The sequence below is a fragment of the Hakea prostrata genome, chromosome 5 (genome assembly GCF_041222555.1).
Source record: "Hakea prostrata isolate BN-2017 chromosome 5, UWA_Hpros_2, whole genome shotgun sequence".
In the NCBI taxonomy this organism is placed as follows: domain Eukaryota; kingdom Viridiplantae; phylum Streptophyta; class Magnoliopsida; order Proteales; family Proteaceae; genus Hakea; species Hakea prostrata.
The window spans coordinates 55,636,460-55,650,701 of record NC_142604.1 but is presented as its reverse complement, the minus strand read 5'-3'; positions in this window follow the sequence as shown (position 1 = coordinate 55,650,701).

Sequence of the window (14,242 nt, the reverse complement as noted above, 5' to 3'; positions counted from 1 at the left end):
CTCATTAAATACCAACAAAAGATCAACACTCTCCCCCCAGTGAAAGATTAATTAATGTATAATACTGTGTTTTTGTCCTAGTTTGATCTTGTACTCCATATGTTAATGAAATGCGTAATCGATGCTGACATGATTTGTGTTTCATCCTGCAAAATTGTATCTATACATTCATTATGAAAACGTTAGGATAACTTTTATATATTTCCATCCAGTTTATGTACATCTCAACTACATCCTAGATTAACTTTTATATATAATTTTATATACTATTAGGGGAATTTGAACCTATGACTTCTTCACCAAGATGTTTTGGATATTGACAATTAAGCAACTCTTTGATGGTCTTCTGATATTTATGACAATATGATAAAAGCCTAAGCATTACCAATGTGAGTGCCTTAGGTTATATCATCATAGCCATCAGTTTTCATCTACATTTAGCTATTTATCGTATCAAATTAGCAAAGTATTTATGCTATAGATTTGTTTATTGTGTCAATAATTTTTATTATTAATAAGGGATAATTACTATTGCCCCTTGTATTTTGATTTTATTACTACTGTATCCCCTGTACTTTTCAAAATTACTAATCCAACCTTTAACTTTGTCTACAATTACTATTACCCCTTACTGTTAAGTTCTGTTAGTTTACTGATGATGTGGCATCTTTATATTTTCTCAGAAACCCCAAAATACCCTTATACTTAATTCTCTTTACTTATTTACCCTTTTGTCAAGTTACAGTAGTACCCTTAATTAAATATGGAGAAAAAAGTAACTATAATGCATTTTATTCAAAAAAAAATCACCAAATAAAGAAATAATGATTGAATAAAACTCAAATAGACACCGAAGAGGAAGGAAAATCCAACTCAACTCAAATTGGAAACTGAATACCACCTAATATATTTTCAAAATAAATGAAGTTTAGTGAACGTGGGAAGCCAAATTGGATTTGGATTTTGCTCATTTCTTTAATTCAAAATAAATGAAGTTTAGTGAAGGTGGGAAACCAAATCGAATTTGGATTTTGACCATTTCTTTAATTCAAAATAAATGAAGTTTAGTGAAGGTGGGAAACTAAATCAGATTTGGATTTTGCCCATTTCTTTAATTCAAAATAAATGAAGCTTAGTGAATGTGGGAAACTAAATCAGATTTGGATTTTGTCTATTTCTTTAATTCAAAAGAAATGAAGTTTAGTGAAGGGGGGAAACCAAATAGGATTTGGATTTTGCCCATTTCATTAATTCAAAATAAATGAAGTTTAGGGTAAAATTAACATTTAATCTAATTTTTATAAATGTGGTAGCATCGTCTTTTGATTTCTTAATTTTAATGAAGGGCAAATTAGACATTATATATTCAAACTTAACAGCTACTTAACACCGTTATAAAGAAGGGGTGCAACAGTAATTTCGTAAAGAATAAGATTTTATTAGTAATAAAATCAAACTACAGGGGGTAACAATAATAATCTATATTAATAATTGTGATTACTTAATACCCATATAAACGCTTTCCTCCTCTTGATCATGAGTATGATTTATCTATTTGCAAAATGCATTCTTTATCTGTAAACATATTCAATTTGTATGATCATTACAGCATGATCCTTATTTCATGTATATAGCATGCATGTAAATCGTCTCATGCATGATTAACCATATGTGCTCAATAAAATAGGTTATGTGATGTATATAAAAGCACAAGACGAAGAGGTTTCTTTAGCAAGGAGCATAGGAGAATTTACCTACGGAAAGCTAAAACAAAAGAACATAGGGGAGCGAGCAATTAAAGTACTTCTTGCGCAGATTATAGTATATGTTGGGTAGAAGAGTAGAGACGAGAGAAAGATTATATAGAAAATAGGTATAACTCATATAACAACTTATGGAAAATTATATCATAAAAGATATATCAAATGAGACATTGGAGATGATCAAGAAATTTTCCATTAAATTCTTTTTTTATTGTTTAGTCTTATTTCTAAGACATATTTGTCATAATTAAATGCAAATTAATACATATTGTGATTGTAAAATTATATGGAAATTGATGAGGAAAGAATAAATAGACCAGAATCAGTTCGGTTTAAACCCAGTTCAGTCAGAACAATTGGACCAGTTCGGTCCAATCTTAGTCCGACCAGATCGGACCAAGTTAGACCGACCAGGTTAAGGTCGGTTGGATAAATATAAAGTTGAATACAAAGGTAAATCTGAATAAGATTCTAGCCAAAGAAACAGTATTCAACCAGGACTCTAATACTTGTGTTCGAGTAGGGCACAATGACTAAGAGTCAGATCACCTAGGACCTGGCCAACTCATACCTAGGACCAGGGAATGGTCGACTGAACAAGAAAGGTTACCGACCATGAGGAGATCGGAAATCCTGATGCAGATTAAAGATCGAGGAATCCTCCAACAACCCGAAAAGTTACATTCTCGACCAGGAAATCGGGACAAAAGCAAATATTGCGACTTCCACAAAGATCATGGACACTGGACAGATGACTGTCGACAACTAAAAGAAGAAATTGACAGAATCATCGATCAAGGACGACTCGTAAAATACATCAAACCTACCCAGCCTGATCAAAAGCAAACAGAAGGGGGTAGGAAGAGGCATAGATCTCCGAAGCGGGGAAGGACGCCAAAACAAGTCCCGACCACGAGAAAGAGGAGATAATCAAAAACGACCACCAATATTTACTGTATTTGGTGGTCCAACTGAGGAGTCTAGTAGGCAAGCCAAAAGAAAAGCACGATATGTGGGGAATGCCGAGCTTGAAAAACCAGGTGAGAAGGTCACTTTAGAGCCAATCACCTTCTCAACTAAAGATAAGCAGGGGGTAAATACTCCCCACGACGATGCCCTTGTCATCAAAGTCACTCGGCCGGAACAGAGATCCATAGAGTCCTAGTAGATACTTGGTCGTCAATGCAGATATTTTGTCATTAGAAGCTTTCCAAAAATTACAGCTAGATGAGAAAATGCTGATCCCTTGTGGGACGCACTTGTACGGTTTCACAGGAACCTCAACCCGAGCAGAGGGCACTATCGAGTTGGATCTTCGTATTGGTGAACACCCCGAGACAGGGTCGTCCAAACAAATTTTATGGTCGTCCGAGATCTCACACCTATAATATGATCTTAGGACGACCAACCCTTTGTGCCCTGGAGGCGGTAGTATCATCCTTACACATGAAGATGAAATTCCCAACAAAAAGGGAATAGGAGAATGTTCCGCCGATCAAAAGGGGAGCGAGCGAGCTACGCCAATTACATGAGAAAGAGGGTAAAAACAAGCTCTACTATGGCGGTTGAAGTCGAGATGATCGTGATGAAGAAAACATGCAAAGAGCTGAACCGGTAGAAAAATTGGAAAAGATTATGCTGAATTCAAGGGAAGATCAAGGAACTATGATTGGAGCGAGAACAAGAAGAAGAATTTAAAAATAGTCTAACCAGACTTTCTACGAAAAATACTGATGTCTTTGCATGGTCCGCCGAAGATATGCCCGGAATCGACGGAAACAGTGGCCGAGCACGGGTTGAATATTGACCCGCATGCAATTCCAATAATACAAAAAAGAAGAAATTTTTCTTTGGAAAAGCATGAGGCAATCCGAACAGAGGCTCGAAGTTGAAGCGATCCGGATTCATTAAACCCATCGACCACCCAACTTGGTTGGCCAATGTGGTGATGGTAAAAAAGAACAACGGAAAATGGAGAATGTGCACAGACTATACCGACCTCAATAAAGCTTGTCCAAAGGATTGTTATCCTCTACCAAGGATAGACTTGCTCATCGATGCAACCGCCGGACACGAGATGCTCGGTTTCATGGACGCTTATTCGGGATACAACCAAATCTTGATGAATCCAGACGACCGAAACACACAAGCATTCATGACAGGCAGGGATAGTTATTATTATAAAGTAATGCCCTTTGGTCTAAAAATGTTAGGGGCAACCTACCAATGAGCGGTCAATAAAATTTTCGAACAGCAGAGATAGGCGGGAATATGGAGGTATACGTTGATGACATGCTGATAAAGAGCACATCTCAAATCAACCATCCCAAGGACCTAGCGAAGTCTTTGAGGTACTCCGAGCATACAAAATGAAGCTCAACCCGAGAAATGCGCTTTTGGAGTATCTTCGGGGAAAATTTCTGGGGTTCATGGTATCCCGAAGAGGAATAGAAGCTAATCCGAGAGAAGATAAAAGCCATACAAGAGATGAAACCGCCAAAAAGCATCAAGGAAATACAAAGTCTCACCTTGGTCGGGTAGCAGCCTTGAACAGATTCATAGCCCGGTCAGGAGAGAGATGTTCACCTTTCTTCCAAGCCTTGAAAAACTTATCCAAAAAGGGAGTACCGAATGGAGCGAGGAGTGTCAACAAGCTTTCGAACACCTAAAAGAAAAGCTAACTACTCCACCTCTGCTTGTACGACCAACCACGAGAAAGGAACCGATCGTCTACTTGGCAACTTCACCCCCGGCTGTTAGTGCGGTATTAGTGCAAGAAGAAGGAAAACAGCAAAACCCGGTTTACTATGTGAGCCATGTGCTCATTGATGCTGAAACAAGATATCCAGAAGTGGACAAGCAAGCCCTGGCCTTGGTCATAGCAGCCAGAAAACTGAGACCATATTTTCAGTCACATCCTATTGCAGTACTGACAAATTTTCCTTTGAAGAAAATACTGCACCCGACCGGACTTGGCCGGAAGATTGGTATCTGGGCAGTCGAGCTTAGTGAGCATCAAATAGAATTCCGACCAAGGCCAGCTATTAAAGCTCGGGTCCTAGCTGATTTCATCCTTGAAACTTCGAGCCGAGGCATGAACAAGAGGAAGAGGCCACTCCCAAAAACATCAAGAGATGGATACTTTCAGTGGATGGTTCCAGCAACGCACAGGGGAGTGGAGCGGGATTGCTCCTAATCAGCCCAGGAGGATTCCACATCCGGTATGCCCTACGTTTCCAGTTCAAAGCCTCAAATAATGAAGCAGAATATGAAGCACTGATAGCTGGTCTTCGCATAGCAAAAGCCCTTGACATTCAGAATATTGAAGTTAGAAGCGATTCACAACTAATTGTGAATCAAGTGAACGGGCTATATGAAGCAAAAGAAAAAAGGATGGCTAAATATCTGACCATGGTCAACCAATACAGACAGTTCTTCAAAAACATCCAAATCCAACAAGTCCCTAGAGCAAAAAATGAACAGGCAGATGCCTTATCTAGGTTGGCTACGGATGAAATAGAAGCAGACCCGGTTGTATATATGGAAGAGCTAAAATTTTCGAGCATCAATCTGACCGACCAGATGCACATTCAATCCGAGCACGGTTGGATGACTCCAATAATCAATTATCTTGAAGGTGATCTACTACCAGAAGATCCAAAGGAAGCTCGAACTGTAAAGCAGAGAGCAGTTAGATACACTGTCAGAAATGACAAGTTGTACAAAAAGTCTCTCACCCGACCATTGTTACGATGTGTGGGGGCTCCAGAAGCAGCCGTCATCCTAAAAGAAATTCATGAAGGAAACTGCGGAAGTCATATAGGAGCTAGAGCCTTAGCAGATAAGGTGATAAGGCAAGGATATTATTGGCCCACACTACAACAAGATTCGAAGGCTCACGTCCGCAAATGTGACAAGTGCCAGGCACACGCCAACATACCTCATGCTCCTGCAATGCCTCTAACATCAACTCTCTCTCCGATTCCATTCGCTAGGTGGGGGATGGACTTGGTAGGGAAACTACCAAAGGCCACAGGAAGCAGAGAGTACTTGGTGGTAGCGGTCGATTACTTTACTAAATGGGTGGAAGCTGAAGCATTGGCATCCATAAATACCGATCAGATGAAAAAATTTGTCACGCATAATATCATGTATCGGTATGGTATCCCAAAAATCATAGTCACCGACCACGGTAAACAGTTCGAAAATGCTGAATTCGAACGATTCTGTAAAGAGCAAGGCATAGAGCACCGTTGGTCTTCTGTAGCATATCCACAGAGCAATGGTCAAGTGGAAGTGACTAATAGATCAATGCTGGAAGGACTAAAGAAAAGATTGGACCAGTCTAAAGGCAGATGGGTAGAGGAGCTACCTAAAGTTCTGTGGTCTTACCGAACTACTGCCAGGACGACCACCGGTGAATCTCCATTCCGACTAGCTTATGGAGTCGAAGCTCGGATTCCTGTAGAGGTTAAGGTCGGATCTATTAGAGAAGAAGAATTCAATGAAGAAGCTAACATCGAAGGGATGAGGGCCAACATAGACTTCATTGAGGAAATCAGAGATAAAGCACAATATCGATTGGAGGAATACCATAGACGCATTGCAACACATTACAATGCAAGGGTCAAAATGCGACAGTATCTTCCTGGAGATCTGGTCCCCCGCAAATCATCTGCCTCTGATCCTACAAATCAAGGAAAGCTTGCGCCTAACTGGGAAGGACCGTACATCGTAGTACAACAAGTTGCCCCAGGAGCATACAAGTTGCGCGATCCAGAGACTGGCCAACTCATACCTAGGACCTGGAATTCAAACAACTTGAGGAAATACTATCAATAGTATAAAAGCCTCAACAAATTTTGGAATTTTCTTTCAGTTTTCGTCTTTAAATTGTTTAGATATTCACTCTAATTGGTGATTCAGACATTTTGATTTGAATAAAGTTTTTAAAATTTCTACATATCATTAAAGCTTAAGCTAAAATGATCATGGGGGTATTGCCAGATAACTAAAATTCATCAACCGACCTACTAAGGTCGGAAAAAACTAAAAGCCCTAAGTCACTTAGGCACCAAAAGCCCTAAGTCACTTAGGCACCAAAAGCCCTAAGTCACTTAGGCACCAAAAGCCCTAAGTCTCTTAGGCCACCGACCTACTTAGGTCGGAAAACCAAAAGCCCTAAGCCACTTAGGCATCAAAAGCCCTAAGTCACTTAGGCACCAAAAGCCCTAAGTCACTTAGGCACCAAAAGCCCTAAGCCACTTAGGCACCAAAAGCCCTAAGCCACTTAGGCGGAAAACCAAAAGCCCTAAGCCACTTAGGCATCAAAAGCCCTAAGTCTCTTAGGCCACCGACCTACTTAGGTCGGAAAACCAAAAGCCCTAAGTCACTTAGGCACACAAAGCCCTAAGTCACTTAGGCACCAAAAGTCCTAAGTCACTTAGGCATCAAAAGCCCTAAGTCACTTAGGCACAAGAAGTAACTTAGACATACAAAGACTTAGACTTTGGTGTTCGGAAGAAAGGGGTAACAATTGACAAAAAACAATCTGTTATAGATTAAATGTCTTTCTATTCCAAGTAAACAAAGATTACATTAAGCCTCAAAAAGAGGGCAATATAACAACAAAAAGACATTTAAAAAGTCATCCGAACTAAGTCTTCTTCTCAAGTTTACTGGAAGAGGTCGAGCATCCGACCTTGGGCATTGGAGCCCAGTTCAAATCCAAAAAATCGGTTACTTCAACATTTGAGGGCTTTGGAAATCGAGGCTGGTCGGCACACCACTGGGGACGAGGAACTTTCAGATCGTCATAGATGCCCGGATCAATGAAAGCTTTGAAAGCCTCTAAATTCAAATCCCTAAAAGCTGCTATGATCCCCTGGTAGACTTGGCGACGAGCATAAATGTAACCAGGGGCAGCAACCTTTGCCATAAACTTCCTGCATCCTGCAGTCTTGATCCACCTCTTAATGACTTCATGACGAAGCTCGTCGGAAAGATCTTCGAAGACACAAGGAGCTTTTTCTTCAATCATCTTGGTCAACCGAGCAACCTCACTATCCGAACTTTCCAACTTTGCTTGCAGACTACTGATCTCTGCATCCTTTCCGACCAGGGAGCCTTCAGCCTCCTCCAAGCTAGTTTGCAGAGTAGATTTTTCAAGTACTAGTGCATCATTAGCACCTTTCACAGCTGCAAGCTCGCTTAGAAGCTCGGCTTCCCGAGCAATCAAAGAGTCGTTACTCGACTTCAAAGCTGACAACTCCTCTTTTAACTTCTCGTTACGTTGCTCGGACTCTTGAAGAGAAAAATAATCCTGCCGAGCAGAGCCAATACTTTGACCCAAGGATTGGATCAAAGCACAAGCCATCCTGTACACCAGGAAAAAAGGGTAAGATCACATATACAGTAAAGAGAACAACAAATAAAACAAGAAGAAGGTACACATACCTCACAGTAATATTGTGTGCCTGAAGACGACCAAATGTATGGAGGTATTCAAGGTCGGATGGCAGAATAGCCCCAGTCAACCATTCGTTGGCAACATGGGACATGGACCGAGGATCGCCTCTAAAAACGGATGAGTTACCATCCAACGACCAATCTGGTCGAAGAATGTTGGTAGACCCTGAGGTCTTCACTTCATCAGGATTACCTTGACCTGAAATATCTTCACCCAAGGAAGGATGAGACTCAGGATCCGAGCTACTCTTGCTAGCCATCCTCTTGGTCGGTCGAGGAGGAAGATCGGATGAGTTGCCTTTCCGAACACGGGAAGATTTGTCCTTCATTACACCCTTATCTTTCGAAGGGGAAGACCGATCAGTAGTTGGGGCCTTATCTGGTTTAGTAGGATGCTTGGCCTCCACTTCCAACATACTAGCTGCAGCATCCTCAAAATCTTCCTCACCGAGCATCACTGCATCATTTTTCCGAATAAGATGACTTTGGAAATAATAAGATGAAACGAAAGCAGGATGAAAAGGAGAAAAGACTCGTCTTACCGGTCAAAAACCCCCAATAACGGAGGATGTTCGGATATTCCGGACAATACCCATTAACAGCAAATAAATTCCGATCTGCGGTTGGGATCTTCCGAATACGATCCCGGGCTTCCTGCTCGGAACAAGTAAGAGGAGGAATGGCATTTGAATCCTCCTTAGGTGCTTTTGGCCACAAGGTAGGGAAACCAGGAGAAGAGGGAGGACGAACAAAAAAGTATCTAGACCTCCAACCCTTAGTGTTGGTAGGGAGAGTACCCTTCCCCACAAAATTCCCTTCCCAACCAGAATAAGAAGGAGTACGTTTGGAAAGATAGAACCAACGATCTTGTTCTTGTTTTTTACACATAAAGAATTGAAGAAACAAATTCAAGGTCGGCACTACACCGACCTCATCCTGTTGGCGGGAATCCCCAAAAACGATGATATTACGCCAACTGTTGGGTGCTAACATTCCCGGACACATCCCAAAGCGATTAAGGAAATCAGCAAAAACAAGGTGCACGGGAAGCCTAAAGCCACTAACAAAGGCATCTTCGTATACAGCAAACTCACCAGGAGGTGGTCGGTGAGCCCGATCATAACAAGATGGAACGCTCAATACGAAGCTATCAGGAATAGCATACCGAGCCCGAATCTCATTCAGATCAGCTTCTGTAAGCTCGGACGGATAGAATTTGGGACCCGAAGTACTAGGGTCGAAATCTATGTGTTCGGAAGTTTTAGGACGACTTCTCTCAAGAGCTAAGGCTGAGGGGGAAAGGCTAAACAACCAACGTTTCCTATTCGTACTAAACCGACTACGAATACTCAATGAAGCTAACTCAGCATCACTAAGTAGGTTTGGACGAGTACCTGGAGACAAGGTCGGATCAACAGCAGTGTCACTATCAGTGTCACTGTACCCAGAAGAGGAAGCCCCACTGTCTCCAGAACGAGCAGTGGAACTCCCCGAAGAGGGTTGGCTAAAGGAGGCCCTGGAAGGCTTAGAAGCTTTCCTCTTCACACCCATTACTAAACAGAGGCGAAACAAGCAAAAAAGAACAGAAAAAGAAAATACAAGAGAAAACTCAGAGATTGAATACAAACGCAATGATAAAGGTCATTAAAAGATTCAGAAGAGGCAGGTAAACTTACTCGTGAAGGAAAAGCAGAACGAGCACCAGGATAAAGCTTAAAAGGAATCTTCAAAAGCACTGCAACTCCTTTCGTTTTTCACAGAGAACGGAAATGAAATGAAACAGAAGCAAATGAAAGAGGAAGAAGAAAGGTTTATGTACCCCCAAATATTCCAATCTAAGGGATAAAGTTAGAGGGCTGTAGAACTTCCAAGAAGATTCTGATCTTGCGATTGTAATAACACCCACCTTCTGATGAATCTCCAAACGATGGCAACCGTACATCTTCCTTAAAGATTCTAATCTAAAAGTGAGGATCAAAAATCAAAAGAGAAGACAAACGGTTGCAATTCCAACTTTTTAAAAAAAAAAAAAAAAAATCAAAGCATCCTCATCCAAAGTCATAAATGCAAGGCCACGTGTCCAAAAAGTCTTCCTCAAAGAACGTGCATTGTCATTCTCAGCCGTAATGGCGCAGTACTCTGACAGCTGACGTCAGTCATCAAACTTCCACATATCAGGATTGCAACAAGTAACTGTGGTCGAAAACAGTAACATATCCGATCACTAAATCTCTAAAGTCCGAACAGGAGAAAGCTCGGACTTCAGAGACTGGGGGGCTTATGATGAGGAAAGAATAAATAGACCAGAATCAGTTCGGTTTAAACCCAGTTCGGTCAGAACAATTGGACCAGTTCGGTCCAATCTTAGTCCGACCAGATCGGACCAAGTTAGACCGACCAGGTTAAGGTCGGTTGGATAAATATAAAGTTGAATACAAAGGTAAATCTGAATAAGATTCTAGCCAAAGAAACAGTATTCAACCAGGACTCTAATACTTGTGTTCGAGTAGGGCACAATGACTAAGAGTCAGATCACAACCAAACTAGGGTTTGAGTATCACTCGAACTCGTACGTGGGAAATCTATAAAAAGGTAAAGGAGCACAAGAGAAAGGCACGCTGAATAGAATTATCACTATTCGTATTATTATTGTTCATTACTTTCTTGCCTTCCTTAGTCGGATTTCTAACTAGATCGTCGGAGTTGAAAACTCGACCTCCACGGTCGAGCTCATCTGTGCAGGTTTAACCGGCTGAAGGGACGAACAGGATTGTGCAGCAACAGAAATGTTAAAATTTAATTAAATACAAATATCTAGAGTATGTTCGTTTCATTTTGGACGTTCATTTAGTATCAATAAAAGACCAACACCCCTCCCCCAACAAAAGATTAATTAATGTGATCAATACTATGTTTTGTTGTAGTTTGATATTGTATTGCAGTTGTTAATGAAGTGTGTAATTGATGTTGACATGATTTGTGTTTCATCCTGCAGAATTATATGTATGTGTTCATCATGATAATGTTATTTGATGAAAATTCCATTGAGATATGTTATTTCTGTATTATTTCCTTATTAGACCTCAGCTTTGTTGGCGACTTAAGTGATTCAAAAATTTTTTTTCCCTCTGCTTTTTCTTTGTTGACTTGGAAGATTATGAGGAATATTTCTCATTTATCTCTGATAGTTAAATTAAAGAATTATAAACAAAAATAAAAATAAAACCCTCAAAGTAGCAAGCCTTTAAGAAATCAAAAATAAAACCTTCAAAGCAGAAAACCTTAAGATTTAATCCATTTTAAACCTAAAAGATGGCTTTTCTTTTAATAAAATATAAGGAAAGGCATCATTAATTCTCTTATTGGAAGTATCTCTTTAGTCTCAACTTTCAAGGGAGCCACATGTAATTTTTACAAATTTAAAGATGATAATCACAACTATTTGACGCTACAAGAAAAATGGGTATTTGCGACGAAACTTTTGCCACGGACAACCGAAACCTTGGTAAATAGTCAATGTATAACACGAAAAAAGTTTCCGTAATAATTAGTACACCATATGCTACAAAAATCAGTCACCACACCCTTAGGGTCTGCCTGGGCTGGCCTCAACTGGACCTAAATAGAAGGGGAATGAATTGTATATACATCCAAGGCTTCCTCTCTCTCTCTCTCTCTCTCTCTCTTAATAAAAGATAAATTTGTTGAGAAATTGAGCAATTACAAACTAAGGGTGTCAACGTTGCAGTTTGGGGTAGTGTTAGTTTGGGCTTAACAGTTTTAGGTTGAAAAACACCAAGCTCAAACACTGCTCATTTGAAAAATAACGGTTTTAATTTGGTGCAGTTTGGGCTCAAGTTGGCTAACAGATTGTGCTAATAGTTTGGATTCAGGTTGTGACAGTTTTAAGACCATTACAAAATATTGTTATTCACTCTTCACAATAAATTTTAACCAAAAAATAGAAAGCATATGGGGCAAAAGGTATTTTGATGGCACTTGGTATAAGTTAAACTTGAAATATATTAGAGAACTGTAGCTCAAAATTTAATCTATGGATTTTTTCATAAATGTGGATGTTATTCAATAGAAAACTCTATTTCTAAAACTAAATCTTAGTAGATGGTTGTCTGTCAGATCCGACTGCTGAAGGTGTTGTTCTTATGATGGAGTAATGAGGGGAGTTCCAAGGTGCCCATAGAAGGTCTGCCAAAGCCAATGTAGGCAAGGAAGTTTTTTGTGTGATTATTCCGTAGGCAGATTATGCGCATTAGCATAATTTGTTCAGGTTCACCTTGATCGGACGATTTGATTTTAGGAAAGCCACCATGAAAACTATAAGGAAGCAAGTGGGGGAATTGGAAATTAGATACTCAGTTGAATTTGCAATCCATTGGTAGAGATTTTGTTATATTTTAGTTTGATTTTGAGAAGGACATATGTCTAATTTAAAGGCGTCAATGGTGAAAATAACTGATATCACTAAATTGACAATTATATGTGAAGACTTAAGTTAATTGGCTCAGATAATTCCATCAAGATCTTGATGGGCCAAGCCTGCAAGATATTTGAATTTTAGGGTTGTTAGTTCTCATTTTCTTTTGGAAGATTGCATTGTCAAAACCGAAAGTTAGTTAAGGGTATTGTGAATTAAGGGCCTGTTTGGTTGCATGAATCTAGAGATTTCAAATTTATGGATTCATAAATGGGAGATTTATACCCATTTGGTTGTACGAATCCCTAGATTCATGAAATCTAGGGATTCACCTTTTTACACTAAAAACGTGAATCTATAGATTTATGGGTGTAAGGTGAAATCTAGAGATTTCACCCCTATCATAAAAGCCCTATAAAAGCCGTAAACATTTTCTTCTTCTTTCTTTCTTTCTTCTTCTTCTTCTTTTTTTTTCTTTTTTTTGGATGTTTTTTCAAGATGAATCTCCAGATTTCATTCTAAAGATTTAGGCTAACCAAACAGTTAATTTTATGAACCATGACTTCATAAATTTAAAATATATAGATTCGAAATCTCTAGACTTTTGAAATCTCCAGACTCAAGTAACCAAACAAGCCCTAAGACAATCGGTTGAGTTGAAGTTTTGAAATCTAATTGTGAATTATAATTTCATGTTCATACATTGCAGAAAGAAAAACAGTGATTAACTTAGTTTAGATTTCTGCACGCATAAACCATCACTTTAATTAGAACCATTCAAATAAAATACGGAGGAATGTATCATCAATGGTTGAATGATTTCATATAAGAGAACCTCAAATATATAGGCAGTATACATCACATACTGTTAGGTAACTATGAACAATAAAAGAAATATATAAAACATGGAAATACAATACATGTAAATGTTTGTATGGAAATGTTTGTATAAAAATGATTTAATGAAACCTAATCAAGCCAAAGCCAAATTAAGATATTGATGAAATGGAAGGATGAGATGGTATGGAAAGAATTCAAATGAGAGGATGAAATGATATGGAAAGAATTCAAATTAGAGACAATTAGGGAAAAGATGAAAAATCATCATTATCGCGCCTAATACAATGATCAACACCTTTTAATGAAGTCATGGGTTCAATAATATATAAAATATGTATAAGTTCCAAAAAAAAATAGGAAAACATCCTCTGTGGTGCACAGTTCTCTGCTGTGCACAACAATGTACATGTAGCCAAATTATAGGCTGAGAAAACAAAGAAACTACAAGGCTATTTCAACTTTTTAATTTAAAATAAAAAATACGGACGGATGAAACTAAAGGATGTAAGTTGTAAAGATGATTTGAATCCATCTTGAGCTTGAACAATGTTTTAGTTCCAAATTCTAGCATTTAGGGCTGGTTTAGGTCGACCAATGATGGTCATGGATTAGGATGCAAGGTCTTATCTATTCGTTAATAGAAACCTGGTCGTTCCTGGATAGCCAATTTCCATGGCATGTCCGTTGTTGTTGAACCGTTTACCAATTAGATCTGGTCTGTCTGTCAGGTCGGTGT